We start from the raw sequence: 22,298 nt of genomic DNA, 5'->3' as shown, positions 1-22,298 counted from the left end.
ATCTTGTTAGAGAAACTGATTATCTAAATAAACAATGCCTGACAACCCCTACCCCACTCCATTTTTTGCTTTGAGTTTCCATTTTATTGTTACTGTTATTTTTGTACTTAGAAAACACATAACACATCTACCTTCTTAATTTGAAGTGTACAGCACAGCACTGCTAACTATATGCACATTACTGTACAGCAGATATCTGGAACTGTTTCATCTTGCATGACTGAAACTCTATACCCATTGAACAGCATTTCCCCCTCTCCCAATCCCCTGACCACCACCACTCTACTTTCTGCTTCTATGAATCTGAGATTTTTGGATACACCATATAAGTGAAATCATACAGTATTTGTCCATTTGTGACTGGCTTATTTCACTTAGCATAACGTCCACAAGTTTCATCCATGTTGTAGCACATCACATTATTTCCTTCTTGTTTAAGGCTGAATAATATTTAATTCTATGTATATACCACATTTTCTTTATCCATTCCCATTGATGGATGTTTAGTTTTTTTCTGCAACAGTAACATATGACTGAAAATATCTCTTTGGGATTCTGTTTTCAGTTCTTTTGGGTAAATATTCAGATGTGGGATTACTAAATGAAATGGTAGATACAATTTTTCCAATCCATGAACATGAACATGGTATTTACTTGTGTCTGCTTTCTTTTATCAATGTTTTAATAGTTTTCATTTTAAAGATCTTTTGGCTCCTTTGGTAAGTTTATTCCCAAGTATTGTATTCCTTTGGATGCCATTGTAAATGAAATTGTTTTATTAATTTCCTTTTTGGATTGTTCATTGCTAATGTATAGAAACACAATGGATTTTTGTATGTTGATTTTGTTTTGTATTCTGGATCTATGCTAAGTTCATTTTATTAATTCTACCAGTTTTGTTGCTTTTGTTGTTGTTAGTCTTTAGAATTTCTGTGTTTAGGATCACTTTTACCTCTTCCTTATTGAGTTGGATCCCTTTTATTTCTTTTTCTTGCCTTTGCTATTTGTAGGACTTCCAGTACTATGCTGAACAGAAGTGGTAAGAGTGGGCATCCATGCCTTGTTCTTTATCTTTGAGGAAAAATTTTAAGTTTTTCGCCATTGAATATGATGTTAACCATAAGATTGTTATATATGGCTTTTATTACAGGTGAGGTAATTTCCTTCTACTCCTATCTTCTTGAGGGCTTTTCTCATGAAAACATATCGAATTTTGTTAAATGCTTTTCTTTTTCAATTGATATATAGTATAGGATAGGATATAATACAATAATTGATAGATCCCACTGGTCCATGGTGCATGATTCTTTTCATGTGTTGTTGAATTCTGTTTGCTAGACTTTGTTAAGAAATTTTGTATTTATGTTCATCAAAGATATTGGCCTTTAGTTTTCTTTCCTTGTAATGTTTTTGTCTGGCTTTGTTATCATGCTAATGCTGACCTTGTAAAACGAGTTTGGAAGTATTCCTTTTCTTCAAAATTTTGGAAGAGGTTAAGGAAGATTAGGATTAGTTCTTCTTTAAATATTTGGTAGAATTCTTCAGTGAAGCCAAGTAGTCTTGTGGTTTTCTTTGTTGGTAGGTTTTTGATTTCTATTTTAACCTCTTTATTAGTAGTAGTTCTTTTCAAACTCTCAATTTTTTTATGATTCAATCTAGGTAATTTGTATGTTCCTAGGATGTATCTATTTCTTCTAGGTTATCCAGATTGTTGGTGTCTAATTGCTCCTAACAGCCTCTATAATCCTTTTCATTTCTATGTTATCAGTTGTAACATCTCATCTTTCACTTTCCATTTTTTTCATATGAGTCTTTTCTTTTTTCCTTAGGTGAACTAAAGTTTTGTCAATTTTTTGATCTCTTCATAAAACCAACTCTTAGTTTTGTTGCTTTTTAAAAAAATTTTTTTTAGTCTCTATTCATTTATTTCTACTCTGATCTTTATTATTTCCTTTCTTCTGCTAACTTTGGGATTAGTTTTTTCTTCTTTTATCTAGTTCCTTGGAATATAGAGTTATGTTGCTTATTTGAGATCTTTCTTATTTTTTAGCAGAGGAATTTACCACTATAAACTTTCCGTATAGTACTGATTTTGCTGCATTCCATAAGTTTTAGTATGTTATGTTTTTTCCATTTGTTTCAAGATATTTCCTAATTTTCCTCTTTTTATGGGGCACAGAGTAATATTTTGATACATGTATAAACTGTGTGATGATCAAATTATGCTAATTAGCATATTCATCACTGCAAACATTTTTATTTCTTTGTGAAGAGAATATTTGAATGTATATACAATTATAGCTAGATAGAACAGATAAATTCTAGTATTCCATATTAGTGCTAGGTGTCAATAATTAATACTAATTGATTGTATATTTTCAAATGGCTAAAAGAAATTAGTTCTACTTTCTCTTTTGATTTCTCCTATGACTCGTTGGGTCAAATGTGTTTAATTTACACATATTTGTAAATTTTTAAGTTGTCCTTCTGCTATTGATTTCTAATTTTATACAATTGTGTATATAAAAGATACTTGACATAATGAAATATTCTCAAATGTGTTATTATTTACATTTTCCCCTCCCTCTCCCTCTTTGATACTCCTAGCAATTTCAGTTTTGTCCTCTTAAAAAGTTCTATGTATTATTGTGATTGTTGTATCTTTTTTCTTTTTTTATTTGTTTATTTATTTGTTTTTATTAGCTCCCACATATAAGCAAGGACATGCCGTATTTCTCTTTCTGTTCCTGGCTTATTTCACTTAACATAATTTTCTCTAAGTTCATCCACATTGTTGTAAATAGCAGTATTTCATTCTTTTTTATGGCAGAGTAGTATTCCATTGTGTAGATATACCACATTTCTTTATCCACTTATCTAATGATGGACAATTAGGTTGACTCCAACTCTTGGCTATCATGAATAGAGCTGCAATAAACATGGGAGTATGGGTGTTCCTTCAACATGATGATATCCATTCTTTTGGGTATATGCCCACCAGTGGGATAGCTGGGTCATATGGCAGGTCTATCTGAGGTTGTTTGAGGAACTTCCATACCATTTTCCATAATGGCTGCACCATTTTACAGTCCCACAAACAGTGTAGGACAGTTCCCCTTTCTCTGCATTTTTGCCAGCATTTGTTATTCTTTTTTTGATCATAGCCAGTCTAACAGGAGTGGGGTGATATCGCAATGTGGTTTTGATTTGCATTTCCTAGATGCTGAATAACACTGAGCATTTTGTCATGTGTCTGTTGGCCATTTGTATATCTTCCTTTGAGAAATGCATATTCAGCTACTTTGTCCATTTTTTAATCAGATTATTTGCTTTTTAATGTTAATTTGTTTGAATTCCCTGTATATTCTGGATATTATTCCTTTGTCAGATGCATATTTTGAAAATATTTTCTACCAGTCTGCTGGTTGTCTTTTCACTCTGTTAATTGTTTCTTTGGCTGTGCAGAAGCTTTTTAGTTTGATATAATCCTATTTGTTTATTTTTTCTTTGTTGCCTGTGCTTTCAGGTTTGAAGTCTGTGCCCAGTCTTACTTCCTGAAGTGTTTTCCCTATGCTTTCTTTTGGGAGTTTTATAATTTCAGGATGTATATTTAATTCTTTAATCCATTTTGAGTTGATTTTGGTATATGGCGAGAGGTATGGGTCAACTTTCATTCTTCTCCATATGGATGTTTGATTTTTCCAGCACCATTTACCAAAGGGGCAGTCTTTTCCCCAGTGTATGTTCTTGGTTTCTTTGTCAAAGATCAATTGGCTTTAAGTATATGAGCTGATTTCTGGGTTCTCTATTCTGTTTCATCAGTCTGTGTGTCTGTTTTTATGCCAGTATCCTGTTTTCATTACTATAGCTTTGTAGTGTAATTTGAAGTCAGGGAGTATTATACCTCCAGCTTTAGTTTTTTGCTCAAAATTGCTTTGTATATTCGAGGTCTTTTGTTGTTCCATATGAATGTTAAGATTGCATTTCTATTTCTGTGAAGAATGTCATTGATATTTTGATGGGGATTGTATTGAATCTGAAGATCACTTTGTGTAGTATGGACATTTTTACAATGTTAATTCTTCCAATCCAAGAGCATAAGATATCTTTCCATCTTTTTTGTCCTCTTCAATTTCTTTCAACAGTGACTTATAGGTCTCATCATACAAATCTTTCACATCCTTGGTTAGCTTTATTCCTAGGCATTTTTTTTGTTGTTGTTGTTGACTATTGTAAATGAGCTAGCTTTCTTGATTCATTTTTCTGCTAGCTCATTGTTGGATTATAAAAATGCTACTGATTTGTGGGCAATGATTTTGTATCCTGAAACTTTCCTGAAATTGTTAACCAACTCTAAGAGTTTTTTGTAGAGTCTTTCGGCTTCTCTCTGTATAGGATCATGTTATCTGCAAACAGGGACAATTTGACTTTATCTTTTCCAATCTGGATGCCCTTTGTTTCTTTCTCTTCTCTGATTTCTCTGGCTAATACTTCCAATACTATGTTAAAGAAGAGTGGTGAGAGTGGGCAAACTTGTCTTGTTTCCATTCTTAAGGGAAAAGCTTTCCACTTTTCACCACTCAGAATGATACTAGCAGTGAGTTTGTCATATATGGCCTTAATTGTGTGGAGATACTTTCCTTCTATACCTTATTTTCTGACAGTCTTTTATCATGAATGGATGTTGAATTTTGTCAGATGCTCTTCTGTGTCTATTGAGATAATCATATGATTTTTTTCTTTGATATTGTTCATATGGTGCATCACATTTATTGACTTGTTTATGTTAGATCATCCATGCATCTCTGGGATGAATCCCACTTGATCATAATCTATGATTTTTTTCATGTGTTGTTGTATTTTATTTGCTAATAATTTTTGAGGATTTTTGCATCAGTATTCATCAAAGATATTGGCGTGCAGTTTTCTTTTCTTTTCTTTTTCTTTTTTTCTATCTTTGATTGTTTTCATGGTGATGTTTGCCTCAGAATGAGTCTGGGAGAATGGCCTCTGTTTCAATTTTTTGGAATAGTTTGAAGAGAATTGGTATTAATTCCTCTTTAAAGGGTTGGTAGAATTCGGCAGTAAAGCCATCTGGTCCTGGCTTTTCTTTGATGGGAGACTTCTGGTTATAGCTTCAATCTCTTTGCTTGTTATTGACCTGTTCAGGTATTCTTTGTCTTCTTAGTTCAGTCTTGGTAATTTGTATGTGTCTAGAAATTTGTCCATTTCCTCTAGGTCTTCAAATTTGTTGGTATATAGTTTTTTATAATAGTCTGTAATAATTATTTGTATTTCTGTGGTATCAGTTTTTATGTCTCTGTTTTCATTTCTAAATTTTTTGTTATTTGTGTCTTCTCTCCCTCTCTCTTTTTTTTTTTTTCAGTTAGCTTGGCTAATGGCCTGTATATTTTGTTTATCTTCTCAAGAAACCAACTTTTTGTATTGTTGATGTTTTGTATTGCTTTTGGGTGTTTCTATTTCATTTAGATCTGCTCTGATATTAATTATTTATTTCCATCTACTAACTTTGGGGTTGGATTTTCTGTTTTTCTAGCTCATTGAGGTGTAGTGTCATCTTGTTTATTTGCAATATTTCTACTCTTTTGAAATAAGCCTTTATTGTGATTAACTTCCTTCTTAATACTGCTTTTGCATTGTCCCACAGGTCATTAGTCTCGAGAAAGTTTTTTTATTTCCTTTTTAATTTCTTCTTGGATGCACATGTCATTCTGTCATTTGTATAGTTTCCAGAGTTTCATTTGTTATTGATTTCTAGTTTTAATCCACTGTGATCTGAAAAAAATACATGACATAATTTCTATTTTTTAATAATCTCTTTACATTTGATTTGTCACTTAACATGTGGTCTATCCTGGAGAATGTTCCGTGTGTTGATGAGTAGAACATATATTCTGTGGTTATTGTATGAAATGTTCTTTTGATGTCTGCCAAGTCCAACTGGTCTAAAGTGAGGTTTAGATCTTGTGTTTCTCTGTTTATTGTTTTCACCAGGTGCAGTACTCCCTTAGGGGAGTTTCTTTTAGGGCTGGTTGTATGGTGGTGAATTCCCACAGTTTTTCTTTGTCTGGGAAATACTATTTCTCTTTCATTTCTGAAAGATAGCCTAGTGGGGTATAGCATTCTTGGCTGGGAGTTTTTGTCTTTTAGCATTTTGAAAATATCATCCCATTTTCTTCTAGTTTTTAGAGTTTCTGTTGAAAAGTCTCTTGTTAGTGTGATTGGGGCTCCCTTAGAGGTGACTTGACACTTTTCTCCTGCTGCTTTTAAGATTCTGTCTTTGTCTTTGGGCTTTGCCAATTTGACTATAACATGTCTTGGAGAGGACTTTTTTTGGTTTAATCTGTTTCAGGATTTTTGATCCTCCTATAACTGAAAGTTTGTATATTTCCTTATACCTGGGAAATTTTCTGCTACTACTTTTTGAATATATTTTCAATGCCTTTTCCTTTATCCTCCCGTCTGGAACAGCCATGATTTAGATATTTGTGCACTTAAGATTGTCTACTATCTCTCTTAGATTTTCTTCATTTTCTACAATTTTTTAAATTTCTTTTTCTTTTTTGTCTACTTGTGCTATTTTGAACAGGCCATCTTCAACTTCAGAAATTCTCTTTTGCTTGTTCTAGCCTGCTGGTTAAACTCTATGTTTTTGTTGTTGTTGTTGTTGTTGTTTGTTTGTTTTTTGTCATTGTTGTTCTTGAATGAAATATTTCAGCTCCATGTACTATCTCTGCATTGGTGTTTAGTCATCTGGTAAAGCAGTTGCTCTTTTTAGTATTCAGGGGTGGGGTTTAAGAAGAGGGAATTCCTGTTGTAGATGCATTTTATAATGATGGGTGAATGGGTTGTTTTAGTGTTGATTCCAGGGAGATGCAGTAGTATAGTCTCTGTGTAGGTACTTTGGCCAAATTTAGTGTTGGAACTGGGTGAGAGTACCTCTGTAGCCTTGTCCCTGTGGCACTTTGTATTTCCATGCTGAGGGTGGTGATACTATGTTGGTTCATCAGGATGTGGGGTATACTAGTGCTCCTCTATTTGAATGGGTGACCCTAGGTGAGTTTTCTCTTTTTTCTTTCCTCTTTCCCTGGGCTCCACTGGTGACTTTCCTGTCTGTGCTGATGAGTGCTCAGTGGGTCGCCCATGAGGTAATGGTGGCTGCTGGTGAGGCAGCAAGCCATCCTTGTGGAGGCAGTTGCTGTGGTGGTGGCTGTCACAGCCCACATATTCAGCGTATCTGTGGCAGTGACAGGTAGTTTTGCTGATGGAGTGTCTGCCTTTTGCTCTGGTGCCCTCAGTGGCAGCTGGTTAGTCCTCTCAGGGGCATAGCCTACTTACTGGGGTCCCACCAGGCTACCTGTCACACTGGTACTTGTTATGTTTTATTTATTCACTCCATGAATTTATTCTGGAGAACGGTCTGGGTGTGTTTGAGAAGAATGTCTTTTCTCTTGTTATATTGGGTGAAATGTTCTGTGTATGTTTGTTAGGTACATTTACAGTCCAGTGTTTTTCACATCCTGTTTTCCCTTATTGATCTTCTATCTTATTGCTGTAGCCATTATTGAAAATGAAGTATTAAAATTCCCTATTATTATTGTGTTATGCTGTATTTCTCCCTTCAGTTCTGTCAATGTTTGCTTTATATATTTGAGTGCTCTAATATTGATTGCATATATATTTATACTTCTTATATCTTCCTAGTGAATGACTCTTTTATTCTCATATAATGTCTTTATTTGTCTTTTGTGACAGTTTTTTACTTAAAGTCTACTTCATTTAATATGTTTGGTCAATGTTGCTCTCTTTGGGTTACCATTTTCATGAAATATCGTTTTTGTTCCTTTTTCTTTCATCCTATGTGTGTCTTTAAATCTAAAATGAGTCTTTCGTAGATAGTATATGGTTATATCTTACTTTTTTTTTTATAACCAATTTAGCCCTTCAATTTCTTTTGATTACGGAGTTTAATTTATTTATATTTAAATTAATTACTGACAGAGTAGTACTGATTATTGGTTATCTTTGTTAACTATTTCTCATCATCTTGTAGTACTTTGTCATTTACTTTTCTTGCTATCTTCCTTTGTATTTCATTGATATTTTTTTGTAGAGATATGCTTTGAATTCCTTTTCACTTTCTTTTGTGCATCTTATATAGATATTTTCATTGTATTTAATTGGTGGTTTACATAAAATATCTTTTCATTATAATAATCTATTTTAATCTGATATCAACTTAACATTAATCACATATTAAAAACTATATTCTTTTACTACTCCTCCCACATACTCTGTTATTGATCCCACATACTACATTTTTTTTGTATGTGTATTCATTAGCATACTTTTATAGTTATAGCTTTTAAAATACTTTTTATTTGTGTACCAGAATTAAAAATAATTTATGTACCATTATTGCACTATAGTATTCTGTATTTTTCTTTATAGGTATCTTTACCAATGAGCTTTATACTTTCATATGCTTTCATATTGCTGTCTAACATCCTTTTGTTTTAACTTGAAGGAACTCCTTTTGCATATTTTATAAGACAGGTCTAGAGATGATGAATTCTCTCAACTTTTGTTTATCTGGGCAAGTGTTTATTTCTTGTTCAATTTTGAAGGACAGCTTTGCCAGATACAGTATTCTGCATTGCAGCTTTTTTTTCTTTCAGCACTTTGAATATATCATCCCACTCTCTTCTGGTTGCAAGGCTCTGCCGAAAACTCTTATGATGGTCTTTTGTGGTATTCTTGTATGTGATGTGTTGCTCTTATCCTGCCGCTTACAAAATTCTCTTTGTCTTAGACTTTTGACAATTGATCAAAATGTGTCTAGATGTAGACTTATTTGTGTTCATCATAATTGGAATTCTTTGAGCTTTTTAAATCTGGATGTTCTTTTAATTCCCCAGATTTGGGAATTTTTGGCCATTATTCTTTTAAATATATATATATATATATATATATATATTTTTTTTTTTTTTTTTGCCTCTTTCTTTCTCTATTCTCCTTCTGAAAACTCCATAATGTGTATATTGGTCAGCTAGATGGTGTTCCATTCCTAAGAATATTTTTTTTCATGCTTTTATTATTATTATTAACTTTTGCTCCTCTCACTGGAAAATTTCAAATGACCTGCCTTTGAGTTTACTGATTCTTCTGTCTGCTTGATCAAGTCTTTTGTTCAACCCTTCTATTGAATTTTTCAGTTCAGTTATTTCATACTTCAGCTTCAAAAATTCTTTTCTTTTTTTTTAATATTTTTATTTCCTTGATAGAAATTTCTTGTTGATATTTTATTGTTTATATATAATTTCCCTGAGCTTGTTGTGCATATTAATAACTATTTGAATTCTTTATCAAGTAGTTTATACACCTCCATTGCTTTAGGATTGATTTCTGGGGATTTATTTTGTTCCTGTACATAAGCCATATTTCCCTGTTTTTTAATTTGCCTTGTACCTTGTGCATTTGGAAAAACAGCCACTTCTTCCAATCTTTAAAAACTGACTTGATACAGGAAAAGATCAGCACCAATCAGTCCAGCTACAGATTCTGGAAGCCTCTTAAATCTTTTCTGTGAATGTATCATTTATGAACTTATGTGTATACACTCCCAAATAAAGGAGTTTGCCCATTTCTTTATTCAGGGTCTTTTAATTGCTTGTTCCTTCTGATGTCCATCTATGATACTGAAGATTTTTTGAAGCTGCAACAAGCTACCCCCTTCTGTTTTGTTTTCAGCAGCCCCCAAACTTCTACAGCATGACAGGTTCTGTCAGCAATTTGAGTCAGGTGAGTCAGAAACCAGTCCCTCAGGCAGGTCTCTCAAAAAGCCAGAATGTTGTATGAACACTTTACTTTTCTGTTTACTCATTGAGGGAGGAGCCAGCAAGCAGTATCAGGCTCTAGCTGCAATACTGCAGTTCCTGTGGAACAGCACCAAGTAATTCTCCTTCATTCTTATGGCTTCCAGGCATCTACTCTATGCCAGGACCTGTCAGCACTCTGAGACAGGCAAAACAAATAACATTTCCTCAGGTCATCCTTTGAAAAGTCAAAACATTTTACACAAACTCTAGCTCTTTCCCTCCACAGAGGAAAGCTAAGAATTGGGAATTTTTTCTTACTCTACTGCTGAGTGCAAATGGGGTGTATATACTTTAGCAAGGGAGTTCATGTAGTCCAAATATTTGTATTTATTCTCAGATGCCCCCAACCCGGCATGCTTTTTTTGTCAGTGCTTAGATTTAGAAAAGGTAAAACCTTTAGGCAGCCCACTGAAAAATCTAAACTTTTGACATGTTTCAGTATTTTCTTTCTCTCTCCAGGAAGAAGCTAGAAGCTGGAAGGTTTTCTCCTGATTATACTTTGCTGAGCTGAGGGTTCAGGGTATGATGAGTAAGTGCTACAAATTTCCTACCGGCTTTCATACAGCTGGTTTTGCACATGGATGGGGTGCAGCAGCCTCTTAACTGTTTTCTGGATTGCTTACAAAGAGTATTGGTCCATGTATTTTTGTTGAATTCGTGTCTCTGTGAGGGAAAGGAGGGTCTGGAGCTTCCTATTCTGTCAACTTGCTTGCATTTCTCACCTCCTTGCATTTCTATTTTGAGCAAAAACTCCTCTTTTACTGATATAAGTAGCAAAGTGAGTGTAATATAATGAGTTCAATTTCTTTAACAAAATCAAAGTGATGTTTTGGGGATTAATTTCTGAATTTAAACTTGCCACACATTTATTTTGAAACTTTTGATATTTGAGTAAAGTGTGGCATGTCAAAAATCATTTCTAAGTTTTTTCTTTTTAATTTCTGTCTCAATTACTTGGTTTGATCCTAAATAAACACCTTTTGTAACTGTATCAACATAGGTCCCACAGAAATATCTTGAGTGATTTATTTCTTGTTACAATCTTGGATTTTTTTGGAATGATGATCTAAGCATTTTTCCTTGAACATTCCTGTAACACTGTGGTAAAATACATTGTCCATTAGATTAGTCACTGTCTTTTATATGACATGCCACACATGCAAATAGCCTAGACAAAATATTGGGACAAAAATTTGTCTCTCCATAATAGCATGCTTTATAAAATTAGATGATGATAATTAAATAACTTAAGTACCTTTCGTTTTACTTTATTTTTAAATAAATTTAATAATAAAAGTATTAAATTTACAAGAAACTAAATTTTTCCAAGTAATTTAATAAATGTCTTTTTGTTAAGTTTTGATTAAACACATTATAAATGAATTTTAACATTTTTTTCTTGATACAATTGTTTTAATATTGTAAGTCACATTAAATCAATCATGGAAGCAGTCAGAGCATTGAAGTGCACAAATGAGCTATTCTTCCCACTTATATTAACTTGTTAAAGCATCATATAAGCATTCCTTCCAATCACACTAATTCGGCTTGATCTTTTTTTTTTATAGACAGTAGTGATTTACATAATTCAAGGCAATTACAGAAAAAGAGTCAAATACCTTCAAGTTCTAAGAGTAAGACTTAAAATAGACAAAAATAAAATCATTAAATAGTTTTACAGTAAAATATAAAGGGTCAAAGTTGTTAGAAAGTAGTATTTGAATACTCTAGAAATTTTGTATTTGTATTAGCAAGAGACTGCCATTTTTAGATAGAAATATGAATAACAATTAAATATTTACTTAACTGATTCTTATAATTTGAATTTTAAGTAGTTTACATTAGAGAGGAGAAATATTTGAGCTGTATGTGAGGTATATGTATAGATGTATATTTAAAAGATGACTAATTTTATACTGCTATCCAAAACCTCAAGGAAACTTCTTCCAGTTAAAAAGAAACTCAGGATAATTAACATTCCTGGGGCTCTACTAATTTTATAGCTTATAGTTGAACTAAGTCAACGGATGTATGCAAAAAATGGTTAAGATATTTTTCAAGACTGTTTAACCTTGTGCATGTGAACAACATTGTAGAATAAAAAAATCAATCCTTTTTTGGTTTTATCATAATTATTTATTTTGTTCATGCTGATGATTTCTATCTAAGGCTTGAAAGCAAGTTACTTTATATGTTGTTATTATAGTGTGTGACAATTATTTCTTTAATCTGGTTACAATTTTGAAAGTATGACACTAAAATCTCTAAAAGAATAATGTAAGCTGCTAAAAAAAAAACCTCAACTTTTGAAGTTACAACACTTAATAAAAGATCCTTTCTTTTCAGAATGTGAATGAAGTATCAAGCTTTGTTAAAAATTCAAGGAAAGGATGTAATGATAACAATCTGAACTGTCCAACTTTCATTTCTCATAAGTGATCATGTAGAAAATTTTCATCTCAATAACTAGCAATCATAATTATCTAATTATTATAGATTTTTCTCCCTGGACTAAGCACATTTGAAAATAATTATTTTAATTACAATGGATATGTCTGTAATTTTTCTTATCCTAGTTATTATTTTTAAAATCTTTAATACAAACCATTGTTTAGATGATGATAAAGGCATTCTTGACTCTCAAAGTTAATCTAGACATGATCGTGTTTTTCTCAATGTTATAATTATTAAATGAAAAAGTATATCTCAGGAACATCTTTTTGAAAACAAAGTAAATAATAAAAGTAGTATTAGAAATGCATAAAATACCTGAGGATCTCTTATTCAACACCTGTGTTATCCCAAATTCATCTGGAAACCAGCTAAAAAGTAAAGATGTATGTATATATCTGAGCATTTAAAATAGTTGTCACTAACCTCATGCCCCATGTGAATGTTCATAGGACTAAGCCTGATATATAGACAATACACACCATACTGGTTTTAGCACAGTAGCTGTTAGTTTATTGAATGATTTTCAAATGGTTGAATGAATAGCTCAAATACTCTCGACATTTATAGCTGCCCTTAGCCTGTACTCTAAGAGTCTCATTTATCTCAGTCATGTTGCAACCAAAGGGTATAGATGGAAAGCTCCAGAAACCTGCTTTAGTGCTGCGGCTGGTGCTCATGCTCATTAGGCATAGTCCACACTATATTGGTTATTAAATATCAACTATAATCTGTGCACAAGACAGCCTTTAATTCTTTATTCCAAGTCCTTTCAATTTTAGACAGACATCTAAAAAGCTCTGTTCTGGTACTGTTCCATCCTAACATTTTTATTTGCTCTTGTGGTTGGGATAAAATTGCTGGAACATAACATCCTCATTCGTTTAAAGATATTTTACTTTATTAATTCAGTTGCATTTAACTAAGAAGAAATTGAAAAAAAAAAGAAAATGCAAAATATTATAAAGGTATAGCAGCCCAAAGCTATTTAAAATCATTATCAATATAAATTTATTGAATTTAATAGTGTTTATATTTCAGTTATTCCTGAGGATACTACTATGTTTAACCAATGCCTAACAATCAGCAATGCATAATAAAGGAATTATAAAACTATGTTCTGTGTCTTTACTGAGGAAAAAAGATAAATATTTAATACATTTACACATATTTTAATCAAGAATGTTTTAAAAAATAAAAATTTTAGGCTTAAATAAATTAGATGTGAATAGCAGATTGCTCTTTAATGGTAATGGTTAAATGAGATGTGTTTTCTTGATAACTAAGTATATTGTGGAGCATTATAAAATAATTTTTGAAAGGCAATTTTTCTGGTTGCAAGCAAAATATCTGAATTCAGATAAAAGTATCTTAGAAAGGATTGTGTTTTTTCAGGAGGTTAGATATCATATAGCCATCATCAAGAGAGAGAATAATGAACTTCATAAACATATGATAAACCAAGCAATATTAACTATTATAATGTCAATAATTGTTATTTGATCATACATATTTACCTATGGATATGCATTATTGTAAAATCAGCAATGAACTAAATGTCATTTCAGTGTTCCCCAAACTGGCATATTGGGAAAAAATACAACAAAAATCCAGAGAAAACAAACATAGAAACAAACCAACATATCCTACACATAAACATACACACAAGCATTGACATGTTCTTACAAAGAATTGAACAGGCTTTTTACAGAGATATTTTTCAGATGCTTTAGGCCGTTAACATGGTGCTATGATAATATGCACTGAGAATCTCCAAAAAGTAAGCACTCTGTATATTTTCCAAAATGTAATCGTAACTTTTTCAAGTCACTCCTATAAACAGCTCCCAAAACAGGACTGCTGATTTACATCAATTCATTAGCTATATACGACTTTAGGAATCAAAGTACATTTAAGATTTATGAATAAATACTCAATATGGTGAAATTTGATAATAGCTAGTGTAGGTTGAAGCAGTGCAGGACATGATTATTCACAATGTATTTTAACCCTCAGAATCCTATAAATTCTTCTCTGTTTACATTGGAGCAGACCTGAGTATGTAAGAAAAGAGAGAAACATCTTTTCCTTTCTTCCTAATTCCTAGCTCAGTGTTGTATTAGAGGCTTCTAGCTGCAGAGGTAAGAGATGATGGGAGAAGACTGTGGAGGGGTGAGTGATAGAATGAGGATAATGATACTTAAAATGGAATTTTAAGAGCACATATAATAATAACAAAAACAATAATAGTAATAGTAAAGCAGATAATTACATTTATTTGGCTTCAATTGAATTCACCTAAGTGAGACTGTATGGTCTTCCATATTTATGTAATTGATCCTAGAGACCTGCATTGACAACAAATTACATGATCTTAGTTATGTCTCTTTAATTCCCTGGGTGTTTGTAATTGCAACTGTGGAAAAGAAATTATGCCATTTTATTAGCTTTGAAACTAAGAGGCTGGATTAAATAATTTCTTAATGCCATATTCACTTTTAATATTTATTATTTTATGATTATTATCTTAATAAATTGAAACAGGAAACCATTATTTATAGTTTATGACATATGGAACAATGCAATTGAAAATGAAAATATCTTTTGTTTCATTTTTTATGAAGGATTAAAAAGAAACTGTGTAGTAGCATGGCTACAGCCACAGAGGCATAAGAAGAATTTTTTTGTGTGTAGGTCCTTTTTTTAATGACTAAAATCATTACGTGATTGAACTTATCAACATCTTTTAGTAAATAATAAATATTCAACAGAAATTTGAAAACTGTCTGCAACTGGGGATGTTTTTTTCTACAGTAGACCTATGGCAGGGCATAAAGATTATTTTAAAAAAGGAAAGTAATGTAGAGAACGCTTGGATTTCTTCTTTGATTTTTGAGAAAAAAAGTAGGATTGAATGGGCTTTTTTAGTTCTGAGGAATAATGTCCAAGGATGGAGTGAATAACCACAGAAAATAATAGTGTTCCTGCTGTAGGTTGGATGCTCCACCAACCTCATTGAGACTCAATCCGCACTGCAACTGTTGAGGGTGGGAAATCTGATTACGGTAATTGAAAGCTGGAGCCTTGAAGAGGTGATCAGATTGTAGGACCATGCTGTGGTGAATGGTTTAAAAATGGTGGTCATGGATGGGTTTTGGAGGGCTTTGAAAGGAGATTACTCTCTCTGCTCCACCATTTTCTCTTATGTAAGACCTCTGAGTCACTGTCACCACCACCAAGACCCTCACCAGATGTATTCCCTGGACTTTGAACTTCCTAGCTTGAAAACATAAGCAAGAAATTGCATTTTCTTACAAAGTATCCAGTTTCAGGTATTGTGTTATAAGCAACAGAAATGGACTAATACAAAAACTGGTACCAGAGAAGTGGGGTATTGCATATAAGAAATATGTGAAAATGTATAAGTGGCTTTGGAACTAGGTGTTGAGAAGAGGCTGGAAGAATTTGAAGGAGTAGGCTATCAAAAGCCTAGCTTCTGGTGAGAGTTTAGAAGACATGAAAACCAGGGAAAGTTTGGAAATGTTAGAAACTGGTTAAATGGTGGTGACTAGAAATGTGGACAGTAAAGGCCATTCTGAGAAGATCTCAGATGTATATGAGAAGGGACTTATTGGAAACTGGGGCAAAGATCACCCTTGCCATGAGCGGGCAAGGAACTTGGCTGCATTCTGTTTATGTCCAAAAGTTTTACGGAATGTGGAAATTCAAGGTGCTGACCCAGGGTATATGGCAGAAAAAATTTCTAAGCAGCAAAGCATTAAGGAAGCTTTGTGACTACTTGTAACAGCCTACACTGAGTTATGGCATCAAAAGCATGACATAAAAGCAGAATTTAAAAGGTAAGCATAGTACAGACTTAGAAAATTTGCATCCTGGCCATGCAGTAGAGAAGCAGAGAACAACTTCAGGAGAAAAATGCAATGGTGCATCAAAGTGACTGGTTGCTAGGGACATTAGCATGGCTACGAGGCAGCCAGGTGCTAATAGCCAAGAGAATGGGAGAAAGGCCCTGAAGGCATTTCAGAGATCTTGGAGACTCAGTCTTCCATTTTAGACCCAGAGGACTATAGAGACAGAACAGTTTGGGGGAAGAGGACTGAGGTGCCCTGAATGGGCTCCCTGCTCAGGGCCACCTTGGGAAGCTGCCCTCCACTCCAATGCTCCAGCTACTTTGGCTGCTCCAGCTGTGGCTAAATTGGCCCCAGGTGTGGTGGACATTCAGTTTTGGAAAATAGGAGCTGAAGCCTTAGCAGAGTCCATGTGGTGTTAGGTCTTCAGGCTTGCAGAATGCCAGAACTGTGGAGGCTTGGGAGCCTGCACCCCTACTTCAGAGGTTGTATGGAAAGGCCTACGGACCCAGGATGAGATCAGTCACCAGAGTGGATTCACCGCATAGAGCCTTCACTGGAACAATGGTGAGTGGAAAGCTGGAGTCAGAGTTGCAGCAGGAAAATCCCCAACAATGCCATGCCTAGTGGAGCTGTGACAGCAGGTTGACAATGAAGATCCCGGATTTATGGAGCTACCAGAGTGGAACACCAGCATAGAAGAGCTGAAGTGTGGTCCAAGAACAGCAAAGCAGAGCTGCCCAAGGCCTTGGGGACCCAACCCCCACATCAGTGTGCAGAGAACATAAAAAAATGGAGTCAAGGTACATGATTCACCAGCTTTAAGTTTCAATGCCTGTCCTTCTGGTTTTCAGACTTGTTTAGGACCTGTTACCCCTTTCTTTTGGCTTATTTCTCCCTTTTTGAAAGGGAATATGTACCCTATGTTTGTCCCACCATGGTACATTGGAAGTAGATAACTTGTTTTGACTCCACAGATGGGATTCTGAACTTTTGACTTTTGAGTTGAAACAAGTTAATACTGTGGGGATGAAATGAATGTATTTGCATGTGAAAAGGACATGAGTTGGGGGGGTCAGGTCTGAAATGCTATAGATTGGATGGCTGCCCCAATATCACTGAGGCTCAATCCCCACTGTAACTGTTGAGGGTGGGAAATCCAATTATGGTAATTGAAAGCTGAGGCCTTGAAGAGGTGATTAGATAGTAGGGCCATGCCATAGTGAATGGATTAAAAATGGTGGTTATAAGTGTGATTTGGAGGGCTTTAAAAGGAGAGTAAATGAGGAGGTTAGTCTATCTCTGCTCCACTAAATTCTGGCATATGAGACCCCTGGGTCACTGTCACCACCACTAAGACCCTCACCAGTTGTGTTCCCTGGATTTTGGACTTCCTAGCCTCTGAAATTGTAAAAAATAAATTTCATTTTCTGAGTTCCCAGTTCAGGTATTTTGTTATAAGCAACAGAAATGGACTAATACAGTTCTTATCAAATGACTTACTCATGCTGAACGACAATTAGTCATTCATACCTTAAATGAGCATTTTGTTAAATGACCTCCAATGGTCCTTCAAATTTCAAGACTGTTGCTGTTATTGTTGTTACTGCAAAGGAGAAGCTTTCAATTTTTATAATGTATTCTTTCTAATAAGTTTTAGCAAACTGGCTAATATTTATCTTATTCTTTCTACTTCTCTCACCTTTATTCAGTTTTTATCACTACTTGTCATAGATTACTATAATTGTCTTCTGGCTCGTTTCCTGCTCTCTGATTCCTGCCATTCAGACCAATTTTTCAGGCTACCTCCAGAGAAAATTTCTGCTCTGAACATGGAACTACTCTGTTGTCCCTTGTCATATTTACTTTTCACTCCCACCTCTGCCTATTGAAATTTCAGCTTAACTACTATCCCCTTACAACACGTTTGTTGGAGACCATCTTTCTCCACCCACCCCTCTCTCTTTAACCACAATTTTTACTTTTTTTTATAGTTATTTTATCAGATATTTTAATATTAAATTTCTGACTCATTAAGGGCAGACTTTATTTTTATATTTCCCTCCAATGTCTAATAGTAGTTTGTTAATTTGTACTTTTAACTTTCTATTATAACAGTTTCACATATGTGCAGAAGAGAGAATAGTATAATTAACTCACTGTATCCATCAATAACTCAATAATTTTAATATACAATCAACTTTGTTTATCGTTGCCCACAATCTGGCATAAGGCCATGTTTTCTGGTTTATTGATCCTTAATATTTAACACAAACCTCATGCTCCTAAAATTGTAAGTTAATCTCATTTTCTTGAATTAAAAGTATGTCCTTGTTACGTCAATGTGAGGCATTACTTATGTTCTTTACTTCTCCTTAGGCATAACTTATCTTATCCTGACATATCTGATGGAATAGCCAAATAATCAGAACATAAAGAATGGTTCTGGGAATCCATTAAAAAAAAAACCTTAAGTGTTTCTTTATTTTTTAATCCTTAAAAATCAATTTTACTTAAAATTGTATATTATAATTTATATACAATGAATTTGCTTATTTAAAGAGCATAATTCAGTAGTTTTATTATATTCAGAGTTGTGCAACCATTACCACTATGTAATACACCATTTTTATTTATGTAACATTTTTATTAATCTAAAGGGAAGCTCCATACCTATTAGCAGTCACTTCCTACACACATCTCTCCCCAGCCCCTGAAACCATTAATCTAGTTTCTATCTTTATGGTTTTACCTACTTTGGACATTTTATATAAGTGGAATCATACAATATGTGGGCTTTTGTGTCTGGTTCTTTCACTTAGCATGTTTTTAAAGTTCATCTATGTTGTAGCATGAATCAATACTTCATTGTTTTTAACGGCTAAAGAAAACTCCATTCTGTGGATAGATAACATTTTGCTTATTCAGCCATCAGCTGGTGGACATTTGGGTTGTTTCCACCTTTGGGCTATTCTGAACAATGCTGCTATGAACATTGACATACAAGTTTTTGGATAAACATATGTTTTCAATTATTTTGGATATAAATCCAGGAGTGGGACTACTAGAATATATAACTTACATTTAACATTTTTAGAGACTTTAAAACTGCTTACCAAAGTACCTGTACCATTTTACAGTTCCACCAGCAGTGTGTATGAAGCTTCCAATTTTTTCATATACTCACCAACCCTTGTTATTGTCTGTTGTTTTGATTTTACCCAACCTAGTGGTAACAAACAAATCCCATGGGATTCCCCTTTAAAGTCAACCAATGTGTGACAGGCCAACTTAGTCAAGTAAATCCCTAACCCATGTGGGTTCGAGTGCTCACTGCTGTAGAATTTCCAATCACACTCACCAGACAGAACTTAAAGGAAAGGCTTTTTATTTTGCAAGCCATCAACCAGAAGACAGAGGGTTAAAGTCCCAACTGCCTGCCTGCTCAACTGGGATTTATACAAATAAATGTATGCAGAGACAGGATGTAGAGTCTTCAAGCATGATGGAGAGCTGAATATGCTTTAAGAGATGTATGGGGTGAGATAGGATTAGGGTCTTCATACATTATGGACCAATGCAGTCAATGTGATTTTAGTTAAAAATTAAGTGCTAGCTTTAAAGGGAAAATAAAGTTAGTTCTATAGAATATACACGAACATGGGGGGTTTTCTGCATTTATACTAGTATCTGTGAAGTGGTATCTGATTGTGTTTTTGCCTCATATTTTCTTAATGACTATAGATATTAAGCATCTTTTTAAGCATACGTTGGGTATTTGCGTGTCATTTTGGGAGAAATATCTATTCAAATCTTTACTCATTTTTCAGTTTGGTTGTTTATTTTTTGTTATTGATTTGAAAGAGAACTCCATCTATTGTGAATACAAATTCCTTATCAGATACATTAATTGTGAACATTTTATCCTATTCTGTGGTTGTATTTTCACTGTTTTGATGGTATTTTTGGTAGCAAGAAATATTTTAATATTGAAGTAAAATTCATCTATTTTCTCTTTCTTTTTCATTTATGCTTTTGTTGTTGTGTGTAAGGAGGCTTTGCTTAATTTGAAGTCACAGAGATTTATTCCTATATTTTTTCTAGGAATTTCGTAGTTTTAGCTCATACATTTAAGTTTATGATCCATTTTGAGTTAATTTTTGTATATTGTTTGAAGTAGGGCTCCAATTTCATTCTTTTGCATGTGGTTATCCAGTTGTTCCAGAGAAATTTGTGGAAAAGACTTTTCTTCCCTCATTATATTGTCCTGACACCTTTATAGAAAATCAGTTGACCATAAATGTAAGAATTTATTTCTGGACTCTCAGTTAATGTATATATCTATCTTTATGTCAATACCACACTGTCAATCACTGAATTTTCTTAGCAAGTTTTGAAATCAGGAAAAATTAATGCCCTTGTTTTGTTCCTCCCTTTCAGGACTGTTTCCACTATTCTATACCTTTTGCATTTCCATATGAATTTTAGGATTCACTCATCAATTTCTGTGGTAAATTCAGCTGGGATTTTGGTAGTGATTGTATTGAATTGTAGATCACCATGGAGTTTTGCTATCTTAAAAATACTGTCTTCTAATCCATGACATAGAGTATGTTTCCAATTATTTAGGTCTTCTTTAATTTCCTTCATCAAAAACAAAACTAACAAACAAACAAAAAGGAACAAATAACCCAACTAAAAAAAATGGCAAAGGACTTGAATAGAGATTTTTCCAAAGAAAATGTACAAATGATCATCAGATATATAAAAAAGGTGCTCAATATGACTAATCATCAGGTAAATGTATATATTTTTAAAAGATAACAAGTGTCCATGAGGATATAGGGAAATTGGAGTCCTGCAGACTGTCAGTGGGAATGTAAAAAGTTACAACCACGAGAGAAAACAGTGTGGAGGTTCCTAAAAAAGTTAAAATCATGCAATTAAAACTAAATTGAAATTAAAATTACATAATCTAGCAATCTCACTTTTGTATATATATCCAAGAGAATTGAAGTCAGGACCTTGAAGAGATATCTATGCATCCATATTTATTGCAGCATTACTCACAATAGCCAAGATATGGAAACAACCCAAAAGTCTACTGTCAGATGAATGAGTTAAAAAAATGCAGTGTGTATATATATATGTATATGTTGGAATATTATTCATCCTTAAAAATGAAGGAAATCCTACCATATGTGAAAACATGGATGAATTGGGAGGACATTATCCTAACTGAAATAAGCCAGTCACCTAAGACAAATAGTGCATGATTCCACTTATGTGAGGTATCTAAAATAGTCAAACTCATAGAAAATAGAATAGTGGTTATCAGGGGTTGGGAGAAGGGAAAACAGGGAGTTGTTCAACTGGCATAAAGTTTCAGCCATGCAAGATGGAAAACTTCTGGAGAATAGCATTGTACAACATTGCTCCTATAGATAACAATGCTATATTTGTCACTCAAAAATTTGTTGAGGTGGATCTCATGGTAAGTGTTATTACCAGAATAAAAAAACAGTGCAAGACTTATACAGTGAAAATTTCAGTGTTTCAAATCAGCCTTTACTCTGAATGGTGCAATGAGTTTCAGATTTTCAAAATTCATATTCCAAATTTTCCAGCCACATTCTTCATGTTAAAATAATTCAAATCTTAAAGCTTAGAAGGCTGGATTATGTACTATGCATCGAATTTAATTCTTTCTTATATCTGTTTGGCCAGTTTTTCTTAGATATGATTTTATTTAAGTAACTAGTCTTTTTGCAGTAGCAACATATATACTAGTATATGAATTTTAGATGATAGTTTTGGTATAGTCATATTGATGAAACTTAACTGTGTTGACTAGAATATATCTTATCAGTCATCATGTCAAAACAATCACATATTTGTTCCTATTCATTAATTTTGTTTCATTTTCAGAACTCTGGAAAAAATATTTTCTAACGAGAGATTTTATGCTTACCCATTCAACTTTTGATGGATCTGGAAAATATGCAACACATTGGTTAGGAAACAATGTTGCTTTGTGTATGTTTTGCCGAAAGTTTTATTTTCTTCTAGGTTCAAAGGA

The sequence above is a fragment of the Cynocephalus volans genome, chromosome 1, assembly GCF_027409185.1.
Source record: "Cynocephalus volans isolate mCynVol1 chromosome 1, mCynVol1.pri, whole genome shotgun sequence".
Lineage (NCBI taxonomy): Eukaryota > Metazoa > Chordata > Mammalia > Dermoptera > Cynocephalidae > Cynocephalus > Cynocephalus volans.
Note: the sequence above shows the minus strand (reverse complement) of the source record.